General features: G+C 39.6%; 1 long non-coding RNA gene across 2 annotated transcripts in view; it reads left to right on the plus strand.

Annotated features, from left to right (window-relative positions):
* Positions 1 to 13,609: 13,609 nt before the first annotated feature.
* The window catches only part of LOC104865385, a 16,250-nt gene continuing 2,549 nt past the window's right edge, over positions 13,610 to 27,310 (plus strand). The window contains exons 1-2 of one of the 2 annotated variants that reach the window (XR_781136.1): positions 13,610 to 13,827; positions 25,175 to 25,785. This is a non-coding gene — a long non-coding RNA (uncharacterized LOC104865385). Of the gene's footprint in view, positions 13,828 to 14,042; positions 14,443 to 25,174; positions 25,786 to 27,310 lie in introns of those variants that run through there. The other variant, XR_781135.1, reaches the window with a different exon arrangement.

Genomic DNA, 27,310 nt, shown 5'->3' on the forward strand with positions numbered 1-27,310 from the left:
GGTAGATCCCGCCCCCCCCTTGTTGAGTTCCTGATTTCAACTATTATTTTTCATTTCCTATAGTTTAGTTTTGCTTTATGACTGTTCTCATGGTGTATTGCTGAAAATCCTTTATTCTCTTTCTGTGAGGGTTATTTTGAAATAATAATCAATATATTTCATTATTTCTGCTTTATGTGGTAATGCCTTTCTTTAACTGCTGTTGTATCTGCATCTTCTTATATTTAGGAATGGTCCTGAGGACATGTGCTACCTCGATGGTGCGTGTGGTCAGAGTCAGGAGCAGAAACTCAAGTTCCACTTCCCACCCTCAGGGTGAGTTTAAAGGAAGTGTGTGTCTTTGTGTAGTGTCTCACAAAGGGCTGTCAATGGGAATTTTTATGAGCATTCCCAAGAGATATCTTTCTCTCTCGACATCTGAGGTATTTAACTCTGGGTCGCAGACATGGCAGTTCTACCACTGACAGAGCTACAATTCCAGCCCAATGCTGTTCGTTCTTAATGAGCATTTTCTACATTGTTCAATTTTCTCTCTCTCTCTTCTTCTTTTCTTGTTCTAAGTAATTTGAAATTAATCCAGATGTTGTTAAATTACTTTAAATATTTAATATAATTTAATATCAAGAAAAATCTTTAATCTTTGCTTTATTACATACATAAAAATTTAAATTTATGTTTTTGTATATTTGAACTTATCTTGGTTCTCACAACATATTATCGAGCCCATAATATTGAGACTGAATTGTCTAGGCATGAACAAAATAATAACTTTGCTCCTTGCTAAAATATGAGGCAAGGTAGTGACTAGAGATGGAGATCAGGTGAAGCTCTGTGTTTTATATGCATTCCAAATGAGTATGCATTTGGCCTACTCAATGAAGAGCAAAGCTAGCAGCTTCTCCTCATCTGCCTTTGAGCAATTTTATACCCTTGCCAAAGAAGAAGAAAGTTCCCTGTGTTAATTTGATGTGTGATCTCAGACAAAAGAATCCAAGGAGGTTCAACCGTAGGTGCTATAGTCTCTGACTCTTGACAAACTGAAAATTAGGACAAGAAAAAATTGTTTGACCCAAGAATCTAGGTAATGATCTTCCTAGTTGCCAGTTCTGAAAAACTATTGGCATGCCAAAAGTCTGCCTCTCCTCATTTAATTAAAAGTTCTTTTAAAAGCCCTATACACTATAAAATAGACATTAAGCACCCAGTATGGTTCTGCCATTTTTTCTGGTTACAGAGTGTTTTAACAACACCTAGTTTTCAAAAACAATCCTCATGGTTTGACAGCTCTGACCGTGGAGCCCCTCAACTTCGTGTTCAGTTGGTTTATCAGGTAAGTTGCATGGCCGCGATCCTCCTGCAGAAGCCAGTGGGCTGGAGTGCAGATATTAAAAGCCTACATGGAAGAGGAGGCAAAGCCAATCGGCAGACTGATGAAAGTGTTAGGGGTAAGATCATTGGGAGTTTAGGGACCGTGGCATGCTACAAGAAAATATTTCTTTAATAGGGGTGGGAACACTTAGTTGTAATCAGTTACCTACAAGAATTACTGCAGGTCAAATTTTGCAAGGTCTGATTTTGTAAGAGAAGCCTCAAACAAAAATTTACAGGAAAGATTCCTGTATTAATTCTTCAACTCCTTAGAAACTTTTTAGTAGTTAGTGTAGTTATTTATTTATAATATTTGATTTGTGGGCCACAAAGTAACATGAGCAACTGGATCCAGGATGATTGGCCCTGTTTTGTGACGTCCGTTGCATACATGGCTCTAATGCCTTCTGATGTTTAGCACTGATGACAATTCAAATTAAATTTCTCATTATTGGCTAGGATGGGGTTCTCAGAAAGAGATTTAAGGACAATGGAGAAAGTTACTAATTCTTCTAACTTGGAATGTGTGATACAAGGACTCATAAATAATAATCTGATGTCTGGGGCCACCTTTTCTTAAGAGTTCGAAAATTCTTTAGTGAAATATACAACACATAGCATGTACCACCCCAGGGACCCAGTTTGGAGTAGGATGTGGTTAACCATACTACTCAACTTTAATCTTTTTCAGTATTTGTTACGATGTATACTGATTGATTCCTCCTAGCTCTGACAAACAAATTAACATCAAGCAAAACTTCTTAACTATTTTATTTCCAGGTATAGCTAACCACCAACATGGTTTTACTATTTTTTTGTTCACTGTTTCCCTCTTCTCTCTCTGCCTGTATTTTAAATATATTTTGATTTTTTTTTTCTGGTATCGGGGATTTAACTTGGGTCCTTGAGCATGCAAAGCAGGCGGTGGAACCACTAAGCTTTAAGTATATGTTGGCTAGAACAAAATTATTTTTCGTCTCACTTAAGGAGTAGTTTTCTAACAATTACACTGAACATTTTAATTGCAAATGCAGTGACTCCAAATAGCTAAGCAAATTATCATAAATACAGAACTGAAAGCTGTTAGGATGATCCAAAATTAAGTCAGGTTACAAGAAGAAATTTTTGTTAACAACAAAAAAAGATTAAATACAGACAACTCTCAGAATTGGCATAATAGTTCTTCTGGCTGTTGGTGATTATAGCAGTGCATTCTTTGCACTTAGCAAAGGGTATTTCAGAAAATTGGGGCGCCTAGTACACACTTGCTGAAGAATGACTGAATGAATAGGCTTGGTCTTCCAGCTTTCACTATGTATTTATTCTAAATGCCTCTGTCTGGTTAACAGTGCTGCAAAGCTGGTTTCCTCATGTCATTCCTCAGCACAAATAGCCTTGTTCTGTCTATGCAGTAAATGTTTTCTTGGCCTGAATAAAATCTTGACAAGATTTAGTTTCACTTTTAACTCTTACTGTCTTCTCTAAAATCAATGTATCTTGTGCCCCAGCCAAACATATCACTGAGCTCACCTCTGCTTAAAATACAGATACAACCTTTTTGTGCCTCTTAAAACCAATTAAAGCCTCAACACTGGTAGGTTCAGCTGGTTGCTCATTTCTTTAATGAGCCACTCTCTGCGCACAGTGGCTTTTCCCTTTGTTAACAGTAGGCAGCTCCTGTTTCTGTAAATTGAGATTCCTGGCTCCTCCTCAGGCCTCCTCAGTAATCTTTCTAGGATGAGAATCTTTTCCAGATATAGGAAAGTACAGGAAACCTTTCTCTATTGCCATGGAATCATTGATCGCCTTATATTGTGCCTTGCTTGCTTCTTCTGTATTTCTCAATAAAATAATATGCTCTTATGGATGAAGACTATATTAATAATCATTCTGATTGCTTCTCCATGCCTAACGTTATGTTAATCATAGCTGCTTCACAAATTCCCGCTATTTGACAATCTGCTGGCAAAAAAATTTGCCTAGGCAAACCTTTTTTAAAAAATATAATTTGCAACATTAGTCCCTAGTAGACATTTATAAAGAATGAACACTTGCAGCTTTAAATATTTCTTATGATTGAATAAGGCAAGGAATAGAATAATAAATTTTATAGCTTCAGTAAAATAGGCATGTGAGATTGTTTAGGAGTAAAGCCTGGTCAAGTGCTCACTCATCTATGAGATTCTATATTTAAGCAAACTCCAGAAAAAAACAATCTTTCATGAATACTTAAGTAAGGAAGGAATGTGAGTAGAAAAAGTAAGGCCTGTGAAACAGAGCTAAAATTTTTAATTTCCATTGTCAATTTTTTTTATCATTTAGTGGGAGAGACCTTGACTTAGTGCCAAAGTATCTTCTTCAATTTGAATTCCCTGAGTACTTCATTTTGTCTTGAAAACTTTTAGTATTAAGTGTCTTTTAGTGAGTGCATTAATCTTCAGAATACAAATATTCCTTCACCAAAGCTACTTCTGGTTTCTTAAACTATTTCTGGTTTCTTAAAATGTGAAAGGAGTGAATACATTATTTTTTCCAACTTGAAATAAAACGTATGAATTTTTATCAGTTTTTCTACTCTGTAGCCTATTGATCTATATTGAATATTGCAGTCAGGCTGGGGATTTAGCAAGACTCTGTCTCAAAAACAAGCACAACCCCAAACCCTGGAACAAACCAAGGCTGGGGGGTGTATCACAATCCCCAATTTGAAACCATATTACAAAGCTACTGTGTTAAAAAAGCAACCTGGTACTGGCAAAGAAACAGACCTGAGGACCAGTGGAACAGATTAGAAGATGCAGAAACAATTCCAGACACACTTGGCACCTTCACCTTCATTAAAGGGTCCAAACACCATCACTGGAGGAAAGACAGTCTTTTTAATAAATGATTTTGGAAAAATTGGGTTTCAACTTGCCAAAGATTAAAACTACACCTATATCTCTCACCATGCACTAAACTAAAATCAAAACAGATCAACAATCTAAATATTAAAATAGAAACACTATACCTGCTGGAAGAGAGGTTAGGTAGAACACTTTAAGACACTGGTGTAGGAAAAGACTTCATGAACAAAACCTTAGGTGCATATGAACTAGCACAGAGTCAACAACTGGGATCTTATTTTATTAAGAAGCTTCTGCACAGCAAGAGAACCACCAACAGTGTGAAGAGACAACCCACAATGTGGGAAAAAGTTTTCACCATCTGTTCCTCAGACAAAGGCCTATCATCTAGAATATATAAAGAACTTAAAAAAAATCAGACCTCCCAAATTTAAAGATCCAATCCAAAATTGGGCATCTGAAATGAACAAACATTTCTCAAAGAAGTAGGAACAGCAAATAAACATATGAAAAAATGTTCAACATCACTGGTCATCTGAGAGATGCAAATGAAAACAATGCTGAGATTCTACCTCACTCCAGAAAGAATGGCTGCTAATAAGAAATCCACCAGTAACAAATGCTGGAGGGGTTGTAGGGAAAAAGGCACTTTTCTCCACTGCTGGTGGGGTGTAGACTGGTGCAACCACTGAGGGAATCAGTATGTAGACACCTCAAAACAGTAGGATTAATAGTACCATTTGACTCAGCTATTCCCCTGTGGGTATCTACCCAAAATAATTAAAAGAATCATTAACTGGTAACTGGATAAAGAAGATTTTTAAAAAAATAAAATGCAGTACTACTCAGCAATAAAGAATCGTAAACTACAGACATTTATAGCTAAATGGATGCACATTGAGGCCATACTCTTAAGAGAAATAAATAGGACACATATGTGTAAATACAGAATAATTTCTCTGGTGTGAGAAACTGAAAGTGTAATGAGGATCAAAATGTGTAATAGATAATGTGAAATAGGAAGAAAAGGTCCAAAGGGGAAGGGGAAGTAGAAGGGTAGGGGAAAGGAAAGAAGGGAAAGGAAAAAAAATATGAGAAAAGGAAAAAATGGAAACAAAGTCTTTGTAAATAGGGAGAGTGGAGGGGTGCAGGGAAATGGGGAAAAAAAGAAGAACCAAGATACATCATGTAAAGGTACATATTGCCAATGATGAACGCCATCATATTGTGTTCCTAAAATGTACCGATAAACTTGATGAATAAAAAAATTGAAACGGGAAATAGTATAAAGCCAATGAAATAAATGCAAAGCCAATATGTAAATATACCGCTGTGAAATTTTGGAATTTTGAACCTTGATAATAAAGAGCTTGGTTTTATTCCTGCCATCCGGCTGGTGTATTTTGCCTCCCAAGTATAAAAGTTGAAAACTATTTTTAAAAAGAAAGAAGAAAAAAAAAAAAGAAAGAAAGATACCAGAGAGGGTATACAGAAATGGTAGAAGTGTAAACTGGAACAATCACTTCGGAAAGCAGTTTGCTGATAACGAGAAAAACTGGAGGTATATACCACTGTTCCTACACAGTTCCACTGAAAGGCATATTCACTGGAGGAAATCTGCACTTAAAGAAATACAAGCAAGAATATTCTTTGCAACATTGTTTATAATGGGAAAGACAGATTACTGTTAACCGTTAAAATTACTATGTATCATATCATCATGAGTAACTCCAGAACATCAGGTTGGGAGAAAAAAGCATGTTGCAAAGTGATACATTCAGGTGATGCCATTTTTATGTACAGAAATAAAAAATAGTACTATACATCTTTTTAGTAGTGAAAGTAGAATTTTCCTTCAAGGGATAAAAGTAAATAAACAATCCAAGTCTCCCAGAAAGCACATGAAGCAGGCCTGCAACCACTTCTCATAGCAGGACTGAACGCTGGCAAAGGAGAAGTGACATGAAAAGTTTTGAAACTGTATGAAAAAATGGAAATAAAGTCTTTGTAAATAGGGAAGGGAGGAGGGGTGAAGGGAGGGCAGGGGCTAGGGGAAAAATGAGAACCAAGGCCTGTCATGTAAAGGTACAAGATCCCTATGATGAATGTAACTGTACTGTGTACCTAAAATGTACCAATAAACTCAATGAGAGAGAGAAAAAAAACAAAACAAAAAAAACCTCTGAAGCTTCGTTACTGAAAAACCAGCTTTCTTGAGCTATGGTTTGCATGATAGCCCCCCAGGAAGGATTTATCAAGTTTGAACACTTCAGGTCTTAAGAGTGGTGAGATGAGCAGTAGTATTTGGAGCAGTGTAAACCCAGAGTGAAGGAACAGCGCGCATCTCTGAGGAGAGGAGGCCTCCCAGGTGTAAGTTATAACGTAAGCGAGGCCGCTGAAGGATGAGGACAGTTTCAGTTTGAGAAGAACTGACTCACTGCTGTGTAAGTGTATCATGCATCCTCTATTTCCCAGCTCTGAAATTCCTCCTCATAGTGAGGAAAGAAAAATGGTACCCATTAGAGATTTACAGATGCCAGTCGCTTACACGTAGGAGGAGGCACTGAAAAGTGAGTGTCAAAAGTTTCCGCTTGAGGCTTTTCACTTTCAAAAAGGATGTTTCAGCCTCTGGCTGGTAAAAGTGGAAAGAGAATGAAGAAGCTTACAACAGGCTGGCTCAGAAAAGAGCGTGCTTAACATGCGCAAGAGCCTGGCTTCAATCCCTAGTGTGCACACAAAGTCACACAGTCTCTCTCTCTCTCTCTCTCTCTCTCTCTCTCTCTCTCTCTCTCTCTCTCTCTCACACACACACACACACACACACACACACCACGATCCACACAGGAATGGGATAGGGAGCTGGCAGAGATCTTTGTTCATTTAGACTAAGAAAGTCAGCTTCACTTCCTAAGTAAGCTTCACTTATCAAGAGTAGTTGGTGGCGCTGGTTATTAATACAGCTTTCAGGTGAGGGACAAAACTTTACTGCTTTCTATGCTTCTACTGAGAATGTGTTTCCAAGCTCATAAAAAACAATTTTGACTTGAGACAGTCTGAAAAGCCCCCAGTATTGCATTTAACAAAACTGTAAGGAGAAAGTACTAAGCATGTTATCTCTTTTGGCTCAAGTTCTGAGTTAATAGTTGAGCCATTTTATAGTTCAATTATTGGAATTACGAACCACTGGAGAGCTTGTAACGCATGTGCAATCAAACCTTATGTATCTAGTGTAGTGTTTAGAGTATACAGACATGCAATAAATGTTTTTGGACTGATTTTTGTAAATTTTTTGGCAAAATTCTTTAACATTCGCTAAAACCAAACTATATTACATTGACATGGCAAGGTGAATAAACGCTCAAAGGAAACACAGTGCTTCAAAATATTGTTCACCTTTTGGCCACAGTAATCACTGCAAAGCAGACTCAAAAAAGGGAAAGGACCCAATAACAGCTTCTCGTTTAGTGTATTCAATTTTTATCGGTATATATCTGTAATATGTAATGAATACAGGCATTGTGGGGTATTGGTCCACGCACCTATTGCCTCTTGTTCCTTTTTACTTCTCCTTTTCTCCCTCTTTCCCATGCGTCTCCCCATTCCCAGATTCCCTTCCCATTCCCACAATATCTATTTTCCTGTTTCCTACCATCTTTCATTTTGTTCTTTACAGTTTTTGTTTGTTTGTTTTTTGTTTCTTTTTGGTACCAGGGATCGAACTCGGGGCCTTGCACTTGCGAGGCAGGCGGTGGAACCACTGAGCTAAATTCTCAGCCCGTGCTCTTTACACTGCTTGCAGAGATTTCCTCATATACTTACACTTCTTACATACTACATTCCTCATGCTCAGACGTGATACTTAGTTTTCTGTGTCCGATTTAATTCCCTTAGCATTATGCACTCCAGGTGCTCCCATTTTTCTAAAAATAATAGCTTCTAATTTCTGCAATGTGAGTCTTTATCTTTGCTGTTAGTACAGTGCCTTAAACCTAGCCTCGGTGAAGTCAGATAAATTTGGCCTGTGATCCCTGCCACCGTTCCAGCAGCTTCTACATTTTGTTTTTAATTCCTAAAATCCACATCCTTTATGCTTCAGTGATCATTAAGATTTCAACATTTATTTGCCGAATGAGGCAGGTTTTATAAACCGCTGCGCATCTCCATAAGAAGTGCCAGTCCTGTTTCAGAAACCAAGAAAAGACTGGTATTTGAACAGTATTTTTTTTTTTTTCTACCAGGGATCGAACTCAGGTCCTTGCACTTGCAAGGCAGGCAGCGAAACTACTGAGCTGAATCCCGGCCCAGAACAGTATTCTTTAATATGTGTTAAAGGTATTTTTTTCAGGTCTCCAAAAGGAGACTATAGCGTAACCTTAGAAACATTGGTATTCTATGAATATGAATTCTGAGCTCCTGTGAAAACTTTTGCTGTTACTGATATTCATTCCTTTGCTTCCTATTCCTCAAGTGTCCCTAAGGTTTCCAGGCAAGCCTTCTCCTCCTGGGTACCTAGATATGATGTTGGGAAGTAGTTACACCTGAAACGATCCTGAGGCCTTACGAGATGCTTGGACTACACTCTTGGAATTTGTTTCCTTCTAGATCTCCCCATATTATCAGCTTGGTCCAGCTGACAGAGCTGATTTTCCCATGTGCGGGTCACTAGCTCTCTGGGGATAGAAAGATGAGCAGTTCCCGTTATCTGGGAGGTAGGAATGCAGTGATGGGAACTCCCGAGAGCTTCCATGGCACACACAGCCTGCTGTGGCATGGCACGCACGCTGCGAGGTCACCACCACTCTCGCAATGGTCCCTGGCCCTGCAGGATGCCACTTATTTGGAAAGCCTTAAAACATGGCAATGCCTGGGCTGTCATCACAAGAATATTTTTAAATAGGTCTTGGGTAGGGCCTGGAATATTATTTCGAAAGCTCCCCAAGCGATTTCAATATATAGTAAACAGCATGCCTAGTCGGCGATCTAATAAAAAGTGCAAGTTTATTGAGGACTGTTTTAGGCCGAGCACTGTTCTGTTCTCACATTTTATATTTAATCTGCCCGACAACCCCATAAGATACATTGTGTATCTTGTATTTGATGAAGACACCGGGCAGGGTGGTGTTCTCTGGTCGCTTTAAATCTGTCATCTGCGGTGGATGATCTAGTTCAAGATCCTGGTCTGCCTACTGTAGGGCACTTCTGAGTGCTCTCAACTCTCTCATTTTATATCTCAAGTTATAAAAAGATACATCTTTAATACATTTTCAAGCATTTTAAGCTAAGAAAATGAGTAAAAATACAAGGAGAAGCGCTCATTGGACGTCTCGCCCCTGCTGTCCAAGTACGTGCAGGAGGGGTTGGTGATGCCTCAGTACTCACTGTTAGTTGGCTCCAGAGGTAGGATAAGTACCAGAAATGAAGAACACACACGAATTGCTTTGGCTGAATGGGTTCCAAGACACAAAGCAACTGACCCTGACAAGCTCTAGTTTATGAATCTGGAACGGAACAATGAAACCACTACAAAATGTGTCCAGTGCCAAATTTGACAAGTTTCTAAGTGGTTGAGTATCAAGCTATGACCATGCTTGGCTCTTCTTCTAAAGAAGCGGCACTTCTTGACCCTCCCTCCAGGCAGTGGAGAGGTTTTCCTTGAGGTGAAATTCAGCTTTCATCACTAGAACTGTAAAGCTTAATGATTTCAGCCAAGTCACTGTCACAAAAATGCTCATGTTTGTTTCTCCAGTGATGCCTTCTGGTGAGCTTTCTCCTCCTGATACGTCCTGTGGGCGAGGTGAGCAGGAGGCAGAGTAGAGTGACGTCAGCCTGGCCCTGAGAGTGGTCGGCAAGGGACCTCTGTGAGCGTCCCCTCCAGGTTGCAGCTGCCTGTGAAGTAGTGGATGAAACACATTCTTGGAGATGAGGTGTGGGCAGGGCTGCCGTAGGCTGCTGTCTCACAGAAACTGGAATATTGAGGTAAGCACCCAGGGTTTAACAAATTCCTTTTATGGTATGGGCAAGATTCCGGGGGGTTCTGAGGCCTGGGGTGGTGTATGAGTGCGTGACGCTGTGTTCTGGCTTCCTCTCAGACATCCAGGTCCTCACTTCACCTGGGCTGCCTGGACCACTTCCGTTGGCCACTAGACCTTGGCACCTTGCTGAGAGACAACGGAAAACACTCGGAGGCTGTGGGTATCCACTGCGCCCTTTATGAGAGGTGTGGCTGTAGCTTTTGGGGAAAGCCACCTAGAACTCAACTTCAAAACCTAGTTTAAATCATTATTCTCCTCATCCAATCCTCCTATTTTCCCCATGGTTGCCTTAGTATTGCAAACAAATATATCTTATTTTGTTCTGTTTTTCTGGAAGATAAATAAATTCTGTGTGAGCTTGGGGTTATATTGACAGCCAGATAGTCTTTTTTTCTCTATTTCATTGAGTTTATTGGTACTTTTAAAGTATACAGTACAGTTACATTCATCATTGGGATCCTGTACCTTTACATGACAGGTCTTGGTTCTCACTTTTTCCCCTTGTCCCTGCCCTCCCTTCATCTTCTTCTCCCTCCCTTATTTACAAAGACTTTGTTTCCATTTTTTCCTTTTCTCATATTTTTTCTTTTCCCCTATTTCCTTTCCCCTATCCTTTCCATTTCCCCTGCACCTTTAACCCTTTTCTTCCTATTTCAAATTGTCAGTTATACAATTTGGATCTTATTTCTACTTTTAGCTTTTCACACCAGGGAAACTATTCAGTATTTACACGTGTGTGTCTTATTTATTTCACTTAAGAGTATGGCCTCAATATGCATCCATTTTCCTATGAATGACTCTAGTTTCTCATACTTTATGACAGCCAGTTAGTCTTATATTTAAACTCTTATGAAACTAATGAGGTTAGCACGGTCTGTCACCCTGATACATCTGAGATGCTTGTTGTCCCCGAAGCTGATTAGCTAAGGCTGCAACCTTAGGTTCCGTGGGATTCTAGTGCCACCTGGTGGTCATATCGATGTCTACCGCCATGGCTTTGCTAACTGCTGTTTTATACGCTAACAGACCGGACCACATAGTTAGGAGAGTGACCTCTAGCGGAAAAGCTTGGGATTTTTTTCTTTGAATTTATAAGAGGTTCAGAATGCCATTTAAACAGTTTACAGTCAGAAAAGAAAAAGCAGAAGTATTTTGAAAGTACTGTATTTAAAATGACAATGGTATTCACTGTAGAGAGCGATGTCCATAATGCAGTTGAATCAGATTTTGATGATTATAGACTGTTTGTGGCAAGATTATCTTGTATTTATGCTGAAATATGATATAACTGTACTAAGAGTACTGAAGTCAGAGTTGGGTTGAAACACAGGCTTAGATGCTCATTAAATTTTTTCCTTGAGCAAATTATTTGACTTGTGTGTGGTTCAGTTGCCTCAGCTTATAATGTGGGTGGCCATGTCAGATTAAAAAATGCTCAAAGGAAACTACTTGACAACAGTCGGCTATTGAAAAAAAAATCCTGCAGTTTATTTCAGTCTGAGAAAAGATTAGTCTCCGCGCTTTTTGTTCAGAGAAATATAAGGACAAGTGACTCTTGTTCCAGGAGATGGTGGGACAGGTCCAACGATCCAGTCTCCTACCTGCTCAGGGTTTTGGGACACCTGGTGGCGGTGGTGGTGACCATCACAGCCGGGTTTGTGAACAGATCCGAAGCCATGGCGATGTGTTGGTCGGTGAGAGGGGGCGGCGGAGGAAGTAGGAAGCTCTAGATAAAATGTCGTGTAGTCATTGGATGCTGGCTGCTCAGGATGCCCTTGGATTGGTGCTTACTCTGCGCGTGCTCAGATACTGGCATTGTCCATCCGGCGCAGCTGGCAAGAACCACACTGCTCAAGGCCGCGGGATCCTTGCAGAGCTAACTCTTCTGTGAAGCGGGAAGACTTGTTCTTAGGGTCATGGTGCTGCAGAAAGTCGATTGCTTGCTTCTCTTTCTTCATGAAAATATATGTTGCAGCTGGGGAAGTCAGATCAGTCAGATTTTGGGAGTGGGATTTTTGATTCTTGTTTGTCAGTCCCCCCGCCCCACAGTCCTACAAGTACATTTAAGGGGGAAAAAAACAAACTAAAGTAGTATAGACTAATAAAAACTACAGGACTTCAGCTGTCCTTAAAGATAACCACTTTCAAGCTTTTCATTCCCTTAATTATCTTCACAGACCCGAATACTGTGCTGAGGCCTGGGATTTAGCTCAGCGGTTCGGTGGCCTGCCTTGCAAGGGCAGGGACCCGCGTTCAATCCCCGGTACAAAAAAAAAAAAAGAAAAGAAAAAAGATACTGCGCTAAAAAGTTGCATATGTATCAGTTTAAGAAGATATTGATTGACTTTGGATCCCGAGACAGGAAGTTTCAGCCTGTACTGCAGTCTCCTTGGTAAGGGTGTGGACTGGCAGCATTGTTTGGCTTGCGTATTGTTGGGGGAAAATAGTTTGAGCCAGTATTCAGAGGATTGTATGTAAACAAAAATACAGATTTTTCTGTTCTTTTTGAAAAGCCATCCAACACTCAAACTGGGCTTGCATTTCTTTGTGTCAACAGTGGACTGGAGCTGAGCAACGACCACAAGGCATTCAGGCTTCACCTCCCTGCCCACCTCACCACTCCTGACTGCTCTTTGGTACTGAGGCTTGGTAAAAGTTGCATGTAGCATTATGTCTCTTTTTGTTATAAAACATACATTTCCCCATAGCCATGTAAGTAAGGGAAAAAAATCAACTAAGTCAAATAATCTTTCTTGCTTCCAGCCCTTGTTTCTCTATTGCTTTGGCTGCTTGTCATTGGATATATTTGCATTTGAGACCACTGATTGCTCTGTAGGCCAGCCTTAGCACTTTAATCAGTGTATAGATGCTATTCAACCTATGTTGGATTATATCCTAGTAAATCCGTTATAAATTAAGTGAAAAGTACATTTAATATGCGTAGACTACGAATATCCTAACTCAGCAACTATACAGGGTTGGATGTCTCCCCTCGTGGTCTTGTGGCTGACTGCAGTTGTGTTCCCTGCATATGTCTCACCCAGGAAAAGATTCAAATTCAAAATTCGAAGGGCTGTGTGTGGTCAGCTTTCTGTCACGGTGGCAGAATACCCGAGAGTAACAACTTGAAGGAGGGCAGGTTTACTTTGGCCCAGGGCTTTAGCAGTTTCAGTTGGTCCCATTGCTTCTAGACCCATGGCAAGGCAAGAACATTCACAGTGGAAGGACACGGAAGGGGAAAGTGGCTTACCTCAGGCTTTTGAGAAGCAGAGAGGATGGGAAAAAGCCAGAGAGGAAGGGACCAAAGACCAGGGATAGACCCCAAGTCAGGCCCTCATAGTTCATTCCATCTCTTGTTTCCAACACTTACCAATAATGCCATAAATTATGATCTCATCAATGGAGCAATCCACTGATGAAGTTACCCTCGGGATCCAACTGTTGCCCAAAACCCCATTCTCTGCACACAGGAGCCACTTGGGGAGCATTTTATATCTAAACTACAACATACAGTTTCTACTGAATGCCTATCATTTTCACATTGTTTATCATCAAGTGAAAAAATTGAAATCCAAGCCATAGTAAGTGGGAACTGCTCGTACAAATGGCATTATGTGAAGTAGGATACTTCTTTTCTTCATTTTGATGGACGTGCCAATAAGATAGGCATCAAAATGGATGTGAAACATCTCCCACGTGCAGGTTAACAGGATATGGTGAAGACCCAGCTTAAGACCTCTGGGCAACTCTTTACCTACTACTACTTAGAAATTCTACTAATACTGGGGTGGAGGGGAAGAGAGCATTTTGTGAGGAAATTTTTTCAGAGAGATTCTGCCGTGACTCTCATCTTCATCCCCCACCAAGGGTTTGGGGCAGAGATTACCTGCCTCATCTTCTCAAAACAAGTTTGATTGGGCTTTACCTGGACCAAATTGGGAGGCATGTCCAATATGTATCTCCGGAGATGTGGGGTGGAGAGTGGACTGGTGTCTAATTTGCCTAAGAAGTTTAGAGGGAAGAAATGTTAGCCTGCGAGCAGCTTAGATGCTGCCATCCAAGGAGGTTACTGTACAACGACAGAGGAAACCGGCACTCCCTTCCACCGGAGGACCTGCAGGGGCATGTGTGCTTCCAGTGGACAGAATGTGGACCCTGTAGGAGGGTAACCTCTGCTTGTGAGGACCTACCGGGAGGTAATGGGCACAGTCAGCTGGATCCTTGTTACGTAAGGGGGGTGTTAGAGAAGGGTTGCGTGGGCAGAGGGGGACCAAAGTGACATCATCACCCATGTGACACGTTCTAGACAGAGCAAGCAAGTTCCAGAAGAGAAACAGGCTGCTTTAGGCGTCTCCCTGGCCAGGGAATATGAATATTATCAGTCAGGCAGCTTCTCTGCTCCATTTTCCCTCCTGCCTGGGCTCTAACCTTGGAGAGGCAAGAGCCCCCAGCTTGGGGAGGACGAGAAGCCCAAGAAAGGCCACGCCTCCTCCCCTCCTGCCGCCACAGAGCACGGTGGTGCTGACAGGTGAAGACAAGCTCTGATGTTAAATCCATTCAACATTTTAACACTGTCCAGGCCTGAGGGTAAACTCCCAATTTAAGAGCTTTTGCAGTTGAAGGTGCCAGGGGTACAGTTTATACCTGGCAGTGAGCAGAAAGGTCCTGGGATCTGCCCATGTGTGATCCAGGGGTGGGGAAGGCAGGCATCACTGAGTACATCTGCAAGGAGCAATGGAAAGCGAACGTGAAGCTGCATTTGGATTCCATGGGTTGTGCTGCTTTAGCATATTGGTAATTTGCAGAACAACCACATACCAGTTTTATAAAATGAGATATTAATGACATTGCCTTGCTCTTCAATACTCCATCTTCCTCCCAGCCGCTATCATCTGCATAACTCCTGAAATGCTAACATCAAGCACAACTTCTATAAACATTACTGTGTCTTTCACGTTTTATATGCGCTCTGGTGAACATGTGAGATTCTTAGTTCAGCTGGACAGGTTATAGCTCGTAGTAGATCAACGGCCCCATCAAGAAAATATAGAAGAGACAGACACAAAAGCAGACACGTCTGTCTGAAAGCATCGGAGGCAGTCTGAATGTGAGGAAAGAGCACGGGGCAAGAGCAGGTCCTGGAGATGAGCCCCAGTCTGCCTGCTGTTTGATTCCTTGGGGCGTTTGCCGGCCCTGGGCACTGAGCAGACTTCAGAGTTGTTTAGAAGGTAAATGTGGGAGGTATCAAAACCAGCAGAGCATTCAGCAGCCTCACAAGGGCAAGGAGGTGAACTGGGGTTTGCGAATTGTCAAGATGGCTGAGAAGGGCCGGGAATTTAGCTCAGTGGTTCCATTGCCTGCCTTGCAAGCGCAAGGACTTGAATTGGATCAACTCCTATTTTTTCTTTTCCATTATTTTCTTTCCCTACACCTTTAGCCCTTTTCTTCCTATTTCACATTGTCAATTATACTATTTGGATCTTATTTACACTTTTAGTTTTTCACACCTGAGAAACCATTCGGTATTTACACGTGTCTTATTTATTTCACTTAAGAGTGCGGCCTCAATGTGCATCCATTTTCCTATGAATGACTCTCATTTCTCATTCTTTGTGACTAGTATTCCATTTCATAGAAAAAACACATCTTCTTTATTCAGTCTCCAACCGATGGGCAATTGGGCTGTTTCCAAGCTTTAGGTATTACGAACTGTGCTGCTATAAACATGGGGGTGCATATATCACTGTGGTATGATTCTTTTAATTCTTTTGGAATAAGAGGAATAGCTGGGTCAAATGGAACGTCTAATCCTAGTTGTTTGAAGTTTCTCCGCATTGAATTCCACAGTGGTTGCACCAGTCTGCACTCCCACCAACAATGGAGAAGGGTTCCTTTCTCCCCACAACCCCGCCAACATTTGTTATTGTGTGATTTCTTGATAGCAGCCATTCTTTGTATGGTGAGGTGGAATCTCAGTGTTCTTTTCACCTGCATCTCTCGAATGACCAGTGATGTGGAACATTTTTCATATGTTTATTTGCTGCTTTGACTTCTTTGCCGAGAAATGTCTCTTTATTTCAGATGCCCATTTTTGAATTGGGTCTGTATATTTGGGGGGTCTGATGTTTTTGAGTTCTTTCTATATTCTAGATAATAGTCCTTTGATGAAGCTGGTAAAAATCTTTTCCCACATTTTAGGTTGTCTCTTAGCTTGGTTGTTTCTTTTGCAGTGCAGAAGCTTTTTAATAAGATGAAATCCCAGTTGTTGCTTTTTGTGCTAGTTCCCATGCTACTGAGGATTTGTTCATAAAGTCTTTTCCTATGCCAAAGTCTTCTATCATCTTCCAGCAAATTTTTAAATTATTTTTAAATATTTAGATCTTTAATCCATTTGGATTTTAGTTTAGTGCCTGGTGAAAGATAAGGGTCTAGTTTTAATCTTTGGCAGGTTGAAAGTCAGTTTTCCCAACACCATTTATTAAAGAGGCTGTCTTTCCTCCACTGGGGATGGTTGGCTCCTTTGTCAAAGATGAGGTAGCTGCATGCGTCTAGAGTTGTTTCTGTATCTTCTAATCTATTGCACTGATCCTCAGGTCTGTTTCTTTGCCAGTACCATGCTGTTTTTATCACAGTGACTTTGTAGTATAGTTTCAAGTTGGGGATTGTGATACCCCTTGTCATGTCTCTGTTGCCTAGAATTGCTTTTGCTATTCTAGGTCTCTTCTGGTTCCAAATGAATTTTTGGATTATGTTTTCTAGTTCTGTGAAGTATACTGTTGGAATTTCAATCAGGATTACATTGAGTCTGTGTAGCAGTTTGGTAGTACGAGCCACTGCAGTTTTTCACAATAATACTTCATATGCAATACAAAGCAACTAAGTATTTCAATAAATGGGATTGAGAGAGACTAGGTCTGGGTGTGACTCACACATCAGTGTCAGCAGAGATAGACTTTAAAATGATTGCAGTTAATGAGTTCAAGAAAATAGATGACAAGATGAAAAACCTTACCCGAGTTGAAGTAATTTTGTGCTTGCTTTTAAACTACAACTTACGCAGAGCATAAAACACAAATCTTAAGTGTGAATTTTATATGAAATAGAATTTTGTGAATTTTGGACCAGGAGTGAAGGTTAAAAATACAAAGAATGTCAGCACATCAGGGGCTTTCCTCACTGCCCCCATTGGTCAGTACCTCATGCATGAAACCATTCTCACTTTCATCAACTTGAATTACTTTGTGTGTGTGTGATACTGAGGACTGAACCCAGGGCCTTGTGTATGCCAGACAACTGGAGTTCCCTAAATTGACCAGGCTGGTCTTGAACATGTGATCCTCTTGCTTCAGCCTCCCAAGTAGCTGGGATTACAGGCATATGCCACCACGTTCAGCCAGTATTACCTGTTGTAAAATGTTCCGTAGAATCATATGGTGTGTTCTCCTATCATTCAATATTATGTCTGTGAGATTCAGCCATAATCCTGTGGGTGCCAGTAGGCAGTCTTTTTTTTTTTTTTTTGTAATTATACAAAATAAACCATAGATTCTATTAATATGTTGCCATTATCAGACTTACTTTCAGGGAACAGTTTGGTTGTTTGCAAAGATGGACTATATGGATAGTGGTCACTCTTTGGTGGACATCATACATTCTTTAGTGAGTAGAAGCACCTGTTCTGCTCGGTACAGACCCTCAGGTGGAATTGTTGCATCATCAGCAATATGTAGATTTAGCTTTAGAAATTCCTGCCAAATTTTCCCAAAATGTTTGTACTAATTTACACCTTCAGGAGCTATATGACAGTTCTAAGTGCTTCATTTTCTTACCAAAATTTGGTATTGTGAATTTTAAAAAATTTAGCCATTCTTTTAGGTAGCTAATAGTACTGACAGTTTTCATTTGAATTTCAGTGGTGACAAAGCAATGTTAGCATATTTTAATATATTTATTGTTATTTTAATATCCTCTTCTCTAAAATTCTTTTAACTAGTTTAACAAAATTGACTGCTTTTTTTCCTATTGATTTTTAGATGTTCTCAGAGATTCCAGACAGAAGCTCTTTGTTAGTTGCACATATTACAAATATGTATCCCTTCAAACTGTGGTTCATTATTTTGTTCACTTCATTTTGATAAGGTTCAACTTTACCAATCTTTTATGGTTAATGTTTTCTGTGTCTTGTTTCAGGAATATTTTTTCTATCTTAAAGTCACAAAGATATTCATTTATGTTTTCTTCTAAAAAATTGATTAAGTCTATGATAAATCGCAGAATAATTTTAGCCTATGACATGAGACAAAGACAAGACTTTTCATATGAATAGTCATTGGTTGCAATTTCATTTACTAAAAGCTATCTTTTCTTTACTGAATTACAAAAGAGCCAGGTGATCATTTATGTTTGGTTCTGTTTCTGCCGCACTCTATTCTACTTGTTTAGTGGCCCATCCTTGTTCTAAAACCACACAGTCTTAATTATTGAAACTTTATTTAAGTTTTGGCCTGAGATGTATAATTCTTCATTTGCTCCTCCTCTCCTCTTCCAACTCTTCCTCCTTATTATAGTTTGGAGCCAACAGCCTCATGCATTGAAGGCTTAGTTCCCAAAGCAAAAATGGTCAGAGGTGTGGCTTTTGGGAAGTGAGTGGATCATGAAAACCTGTGATCCAACACTCTGATTGGCTCATAGTTTAATCCCTATCGGGAGGTGGTGGAAACTGTAGGAGTTAGCCTTGTTGGAGGAATTAGGTCACTGGGGGAAATACACCAGAGGGGCACATCTTGCTCCTGCATTTCTTTCCCTCTCTCCCCCCTCCCTGACCTTTCCTTCCCTCCCTCTCTCCCTGGCCACTATGAGATGAGCAGCTTTCCTCTACCACATTCAAATGCCGTGATGTTTATTTGTCATCACAGGCCTAAAAACAATGGAGCTGGGATTTAGCTCAGTGCCTGCCTTGCAAGAGCAGGGTCCTGAGTTCGATCCCCAGTATAAAACAAAACAAAACAAAACAAAACAAAAAACACCCCCCCCAAAAAAAACCCCACCAAGAAACCAAAAACCAGTAAGAACAAAAAACAATGGAGCTAGCTGACCAAGTACTGAAACCTCTGAAACTGTGAGTAAACATAAATTCTCTCTCCTTTAACTTATTTCTCAGGTATTTTGTCACAGCAACAGCAAGCTGACTAATGCATCCTTCAAATATTGTTTTGGTGATTCCAGATCTTTTGTATTTTCACATATATTTGAAAATTATCTTGTCAATTTCCACCAAAAAAGAAGAAAAAAAAAAAAGCGCACGCCATAGAAATAATTCTTAACCTGGTAATTTTTTTTTAAAAAACCTAGGATTTCTTGAAACCTAAAATGGTTGTGTTGAATCTATGGATTAGTGTTGGAAGAATTGATAACTTACTAGTTCTCTTATCCATGAACATTGTTATCTCTGTCTCTGTATAAGTCCAATTTACTTTCTCTGTTATATTTAATAACTTTTATTGCAAAGTATTTTGCATTTTTTGTTTGTTTGTATTTTTGAGACAAGTCTCACTATGCAGTTCAGGCTGACCTTGAAGTCACTATGCAGCCCAGGCTGGCCTACAATTTGCAACAATCCTCCTGCCTCAGTCTCCTGAGTGTTGGGATTACAGGTCTACTCCACTACACCTGGATTTCACATTGTTTATAGGCCTTATTCCCAGGTATTTAGATATTTCAATTATTGTAAATTGAATTTAAATTTATTTAACATTTTCCAATTGTTTGTTAAAGACATATATAATTAATATCTATTTGTAAATATTTTATATGGTTTCTTTAATAGTTTTTCATAGATTTAGATATTTTCACATATGTAATTATATAATTATGAATAACAACAGTTTTCTTTCTTCTCCAATCTTAACATCTTTTGTTTCTTTTCTTGATGTATTGCACTGGGTAGGACAGTCAGTATTATGCTGAATATGAGTAGCTGACAGGGGACTTTGCCTGTTCACAGCCTCAGGGGAAACACATGCAGTATTTCCTCCTTGAGTATGGTGTCAGCTGTAAGTCTTTTGTGGGTGTCCTTTAGGAGTTAAAGGAGACCCCTCCTACTTCTAGGTTATTGTGGTTGTCTTTTCCTTCACATGAATGAGTCTTCAGCTTTATCAGATACTATTTTTGCATTGAATAAGATTATTAACAAAAGAGTTTATTTGAATATTTCAAAGGAAATGCTCATGTGTTTTCTTTTTTTCATGAAGTATACTGATTGATTGTCAGATGTGAAACCAATCTTTTTTTTTTTTTGAAACTAATCTTGTACTCCTGAAATAAACCACATTTGGTTATAATTTATTATTCCTTTTATGTATTGCTAAATTTAATATACAAATGTTTTAGTTATAATTTTTAAGTCCATGCTTCTGAGGGATATAGATATAGATATAACAGTACTTTCCTTGTCTTGTTATGATCTCATCAGGTTTTAATTTGGTTATGCTGGCCTCGTAAGAGGAGTTGAGAATTACGTATATGATTGGTATTCTTTCTTTAATGTTTGAAAGAACAAACCAGAGAAGCTGTTTGGAATTGGAGTTTTCTTCATGGGAAACCTTTTTATTATTCATTGCATTTATTAAATAAGTTTAGTACTATTCAGATATGCCATGTTTTTCATGACAACTTTGGTAAGATTTATTTTGGTGGGAATTTGCCTATTTCATTTAAAATATCAAGTTTATTGTCATCAAGTTGTTCATAATTTTCTTTTATTATATTTTTAATCTTGGTAAAATTTGTAATCCTTTTTCTTTCATTCTTGATGTTGATCATTTATTGCCTTTCTTTTTTCCATAACCAAATTCACCAAATGTTTAGCAAGTTTTTAACATTTTCAAAAAACAACCTTTTGTTTTTTTAACTTTCTTTACTACGTATTATTTATTATGCTTGTCTTTTTTATTAACTAACTTTTTAACTTTCTTTGTGCTTGCGTTCTTTGTTCACTTTGTTGAGATGTGTGCTCAGCTCATTGCTTTTCAACCTCATTGTACAAGTGTCCCCTAAATACTATAAAATTTTGATATAGGTTTTGCTATATTTTTTAGTAGTATGTAGTTAAAGTATTTTAGAATTTCCCTTATTCTTTTGTCTTCGAGTCAGTGGTTATTTGGAGCTACCAACTTTTCAGAGATGGTGATATTTTAAATGGTATTACTGATTTCTATCTTAATTTAATTTTAGTCAGAGAACATAGTCTATATGATTTAAGTCTTTGAAATATTTTGGAACTTGCTTTAGGACCAAAGATATGACCCTTGTTTATTTTGATAAATACTTTGTATATGGTGGATGATTTGTTGTTTGGACCCACAGGTACATATGGTGCTCACTTGCAATGTTTTTACCACTACAGTGAGCTTCCTTGATAGGCCTTGGTGTGAAGAGGCTGCAGTCTCAGAAGTGTACAAACCTTTGTGGCTTTGCTTCCATGTTGTATTGGGACAGCCTGACTCCATAGCCTGTGACTACTTTTCAGATTCTATAATGTAGACTATACTGTTACAATCTGCCATGGATATGTATGTACACAGAAGGCAAAAAAAATGACTTAAAATTAATGTCACCAATGTTCATAGCAACATTTTTTATTATTCACAATAGCCAAGAGGTGGAAGCAACCCAAATATCTATTATAAATAAATGGATTAAAAAGTGAATGATACATATTATGGAATATTGTTTGTCTTTTAAAAAGAAGAAAATTCTGACACATGCTATGTCCTGGATAAATCTGTTTTTTAAATTTTTTTTCCCTCTTTGGAGTTTTGAGGCAAGTCTCCCTTTGTAGTTCAGGCTGGCCCTGAATTCACTATGTAGCCCAGGCTAGCCTTGAACTCACAGCAATTCTCCTGCCTCAGCCTCCTGAGTGCTGGGATTGCAGGTGTGCACCACATCTGGCATGGCAGAATTTTAAGAACACTATGTTAAGTGCAATAAGCCAGTCACAAAAACACAAACGCTGTCAGATTCCACTTGAGATACCTAGATTTGTCAAATTTATAGAGTTGAAAAGAAAGTTTTGTGTTATTATCTGATTCTTTTTTGTAAACATCTTTTTGGTTTGTATTTTGTACTCTACTTTGCAGATAATGATAATTAATTATCAGTGTATTAATTATTATTCTTGTATTATTTTGTTATGAAAATATTTTTTCATAAAAAAGAGAAAGTAGAACAGTGATTTCCAGGGTCTGGGTCATAGGAGGATGAGCTGGAGGATGGTGTTTAATGGGTATGGAGTTTCAGTTTGGAAAGCAGAAAAAATTCTAGAGGTGGTGATGGCTGTTCAATGTGAATATACTTAATACACTGTTTATTGAAAGGGGTTAAAATGGCAACTACTGGTTAGGGTTCACTAGAGGAACAGAATGTATACTATAGATGAATGATATATAAAGAATTAGTAAGGTAGGTTACAATGGCCGCCTGCATCAGAATGGAAAAGGGTCATCTTTGCTAAAAGTCAAAAGCCTGGAGCTCTTTGCGGAGTCCAGTGAGAGCCAGCGTCAGGAAGGTGAATGGTCCGGAAGACTGGAGTCTAAGGGTGACGGGAAGCAGGGAGCTCCTCCAGTGAAGCAGAAGTGAGACTTCCTTCCTCTTTCCCTTTTTATTCCATCCAGGCTGCTGGCCCATTGGCCGGTGCCAGCCATGCCCAGAACTGTGGTAAACCAATCTTCTGGGTATTTTCTTGTTCAAGCTGACACCACAATCAACTATCACAATAACATTTTAACCAAGCATGGAGGTGCATGCCTATAATCCCAGCATTTGGGGAGGCTGAGGCAGGAGGATCACAAGTTCAAGCCCAGTCTGGAAAATTTAGTGACACTGTCTCGAAATAAAAAATAAAAAGGGGTGGGGATGTTTGCTTCAGTGTGAAGACCCTGAATTTAATTCTTAGTACCACAAAAATGGTAAATCTTGTATTATATATATTTTATCAAAATTAAAAAGGAGGAAGAAACGAAATACTTGAGTGAAGGATTTGAAAGACATTTTAGTAGAAAATTAATGTTCGTAGTAAGTCTTTTAATAAAGACTAAATGAGAATGTAACAATCAGATTTTACCTTATTACAGCATAACATAATATTCTCATTATGACCTTTTTTTGTATCAAATTTGCATCCAGTATTAAATATATTACATGGGGAGGTTGTGGTGACAGAGAAGATTTTGGGTCAAGGAAGCTTCCTGAAGTGACACTGGTAAGTGAGTGCAAATCTATCCTCAAGGCAAACCTACCTAAGTAAGAGAAGCAAGATAGGGTGTGAACCTGGAGGGTGTGACTTCACAGTCCAAGTTGCTTATGAGAAACTGAAAGTGTGAATAGTGACTAAAAGGTATAATAGATTATGTGAAACAAGAGGAAAAGGCTCAAAGGGGAAGGGGAAGTGGGAGAGGGTAGGGGAAAAGAAAGAAGCAAATGGAATTAATAAGAGAAAATGAAAAAGTGGAAACAAAATCTTTGTAAATAGAGAGGGGTGGAGAGGTTGAAGGGAGGGCAGGGGAGTGGGGGAAAACAAGAATCAAGACGGATTATGTAAAGGTGCCCATTTCCAATGATGAATGTCATTATATGGCATACCTTAAATGTACCAATAAAAATAATTTAAAAAAGAAGAAAGAAAAAAAGTGCAAGCTGCTCGCAAAACCCACAGTTGTTATTAGGTCCACAGAACTGACTCGGGCAGAGCAACCTCTACGTAGTGTCCCTAGTTTTCATTCTGAGTACTCATTTGAGTCTTGCAAGGAGACCTGTAGGGGCCCATAGGTTTTTCTGAGACAATGTCCCCATGTCCCCAGGGCTTCCAATTTTCTTGTTTTTCCTGCTCTATTTCTTCTTACTGTATTTTACTGCTTCTTTTTTGGGGGGAAGAGAATTTTGTTTTAATTTTAAACTTTTGGCAGCATAAACTGCTTAATTTGTGAAATGTTGTATTTTATGGAAGCTAGCTGGTAGATTTTGCTGTCTCCCCTACTACCACCTCTTTTCTACCTTCTGCTGTCCAGTCCTTGTGGGAAATAACTGAAGGCGCTGGAGGCTGGGAGGAAGTTTAGACCGTGAATGCGCTGATTTAGAAATGTAGGTGTGGTGCGCCTCCTACTTTGGAAGATTTACAGCTGCAATGAAAGGCACTCTGTTTCTTTAGGACTTAAATCTGTTTGAAGTATAATAAAATGATCACATTCATATTCCTATCAACAATGTCCTCATTTAAAGTCTTGTATTTTATACCGCATACAGCATATTTCCAAAATCTCATTTCCTATTTCTGGCAGGTTTATTAGTTTCTCTCCCTCCCTCCCTCCTTTCTTTTGACTTTTATCAAACGGCCTCTTCCCCTTTTACCTCTTATAGAAGCTCCTTTAAATCTACTCTGAATGAATTTAAACATTAGTCTGCAAAGGAAAAAGAGCAAATGATTAGTCCGTACCATAAACAGTTCTGTTTTGTTGAAGTCATTACACCCGCAGCAACTGCCATGTGCATGGCCTCCGGAGTTAAAGTCCACCTGAGACTCTCAGCCAAGGCGAATCACAGGCAAAGTGTGTTTGCCTGGCCTTTTTTTCTGTTCACATCTGGGATCTTTTTCTCTCTCCTGTCTGCCTATCTGGACAGCTGACTTATTTATCTCTCTTCAGGTCCTCTTTTGATTTTTGCCCGGCAGCCTTACTAATTTGGTTGTGTGACCCACTGAAGGCTGTCAACAAAGCAATATATTTCAAACACCACATTTCCTTTTAAAATGTCCTGTGCAGAAATAACCCTAGGTGGGTGGTGTACATATATATATAATATTTTTTTTCCTCTGTTGAGGAAATACGTCTTTGCCTGTGATGACTTTCTCTGCTTTTGCCCGTTCCTTTGCTGTAGGAAATTGATTCAAGAGATGAGAAATCTTATTTTGCAAACGGAGTGACGCTGATTTGAGTACAGCCTGGGTGCAACCAGTGCGTGCGAGGTGACCTCCCAGCAGCAGGGCTGAAATACAACATTTTCCCTGCTGAAGACTTTTTCCCGCCCCATTATTGTTTATGCACCCAGAATTCGTGCATTGTGAAAAGGATTCAAATCCTCTTCTAGTGATGCACACCACTTAGCGAGAGAACCTAACGATAAATCAAAAGGTGGAGGCAAACGGAGAATCCGAGCCAGGCGAGGCCAGGAGCAAAGACGGACCCACGACTAAGCCTTGTACCTCGATGCCCCGGATGGAGGTGGCTCAAGCCTGGCCCCAGCCCTCCCACACCCACAGAGAAAGAGAGAGACACAAAGACTCAAGTAAGATTGGCGCCAATCGGATCCCGGAAGGGCCTGAGCCGTACATTCTGAAATAGCTCTTCACATCATTCTGGTGTGATTCCTCAGAAAGACCTGAATTCCTAAAACTCTTCCTTGGCTTCTCTGCCAGCCTGCCCGCCCCTCCTGCAATGGCGCTGAAGCCGCATCCCGATGCATAAAAAGGACAGGAAAAGCTTTTGGAGGTAAAATAAACTTTAAAAAGAAATGGCTTTCCTTCAGGGCATTCATGTGGGCTGGGGATTTAGCGCGGTGGTTTTGGCCATTGCCTTGCAAGCGCAGGGTCCTGAGTTCGATCCCCCGTACAAAAAAAAAGTTGTAAGAACAAAGTTGAACGCTTTGGCCAGGCGTGATTCGAGTCTAGCCTGGGCTACATAGTGAGACCCTGTCTCAAAAAAACCAAACCAAACCAAAAAACAAAACAAGACATAGCATTCATGTGACCAAGATGATATAAAGAAAAAAAAAACTATGAAAATTGAGGGTAGAATATTCTTTCCTCTAAGATAATTTAGGAATAATTTAGGATTAAAACAGTTCAAACACACACACACACATGCACACACACGTGTGAGGGGGGGTCTTTGAATTTTAACAGTAATGAGAAGATTATTTAATATCACACAATTCCCAATTCTTAAAGAATATGTGTGATTTTTTTTTTTTTTTTGGTACCAGGGATTGAATTCTAGACCTCATACTTGTGAGGCAGGTGGTGAAGCCTCTGAGCTAAATCCCTGGCCCACGTGTGATTAGTTAGTCAGTAATGTAAAATTTTATAAGTAAATGAGATAACAAGGGCATATGTATTCTTTATATGTGCGCGCCTTTGTATAGCACTTCTGAGTGGCTCTGAACATAAAGTGTGCATTGATTTCCATGCATTAATTCGTATTAATAGGAAAACATTACAATTTATAGTAAATGCTTTTGGCCACCTTTGCTGATGTTACTGTAAATGAACTAGCTGAAAAGCACAAAAGGTCATGTCAGGCATTTATGCAAAATTTACGAGGGCCGTTTATAAAGGCACCACGCGTTTTATTACTTTGTTCATGTGTCTTGCAGGAAGTCCAGTCATACCGCCGTTTCCTTCCATATTTCAACTGTTCCTCGTTATAAATAAAAGCGTTTTTCTGCTGATCCCTCCCCCCGCCCCCCCGCCTCAAGCCACGCTGTGGGGTGTGAAACGTGGTACTGACTTCTGTCAGGTCTCACTCCCTCTGCAGTGACTGCCTCCCTCAGCTTCAAGTAGTCCGGATGGCTGAGTGGATCAAGCTCCACAGTCCTTGTTTTTTGATGCCCAAAGTGTAAGTTGTCATCACTGGGCAGCCCTCCAAAGGGAAGGTTTTGTACGCCGAGACACAGATGCATTCACACGTTCTCTGTTGGTCTGCCTCTCCCTGGTTACCAAATCTTACTTTATTTCTTATGTAATAAGAAAAAAAAATTAGGCCATTTACCTAATTTTATGTACACTTTTCATAAAGGCCCTATCTATAACAACAACAAAATACTTTCAAGCTTTCATAAGTATTGTCTTTACCCTAACGGTACATCGGCAGCCTGCAAATGTAGCGGCCGCGCTTGGCCATCTCTGGGATCTGTGGTACCTGTAGAATCTCACTCTGTACTTCCTCTTTCTTTCTTCTTCTTCTTCTTCTTCTCCTCCTCCTCCTCCTCCTCCTCTTCCTCCTCTTCTTCTTTTTT

Source organism: Fukomys damarensis, unplaced genomic scaffold, assembly GCF_012274545.1.
Source record: "Fukomys damarensis isolate Sample0158 unplaced genomic scaffold, DMR_v1.0_HiC HiC_scaffold_14, whole genome shotgun sequence".
NCBI lineage: Eukaryota > Metazoa > Chordata > Mammalia > Rodentia > Bathyergidae > Fukomys > Fukomys damarensis.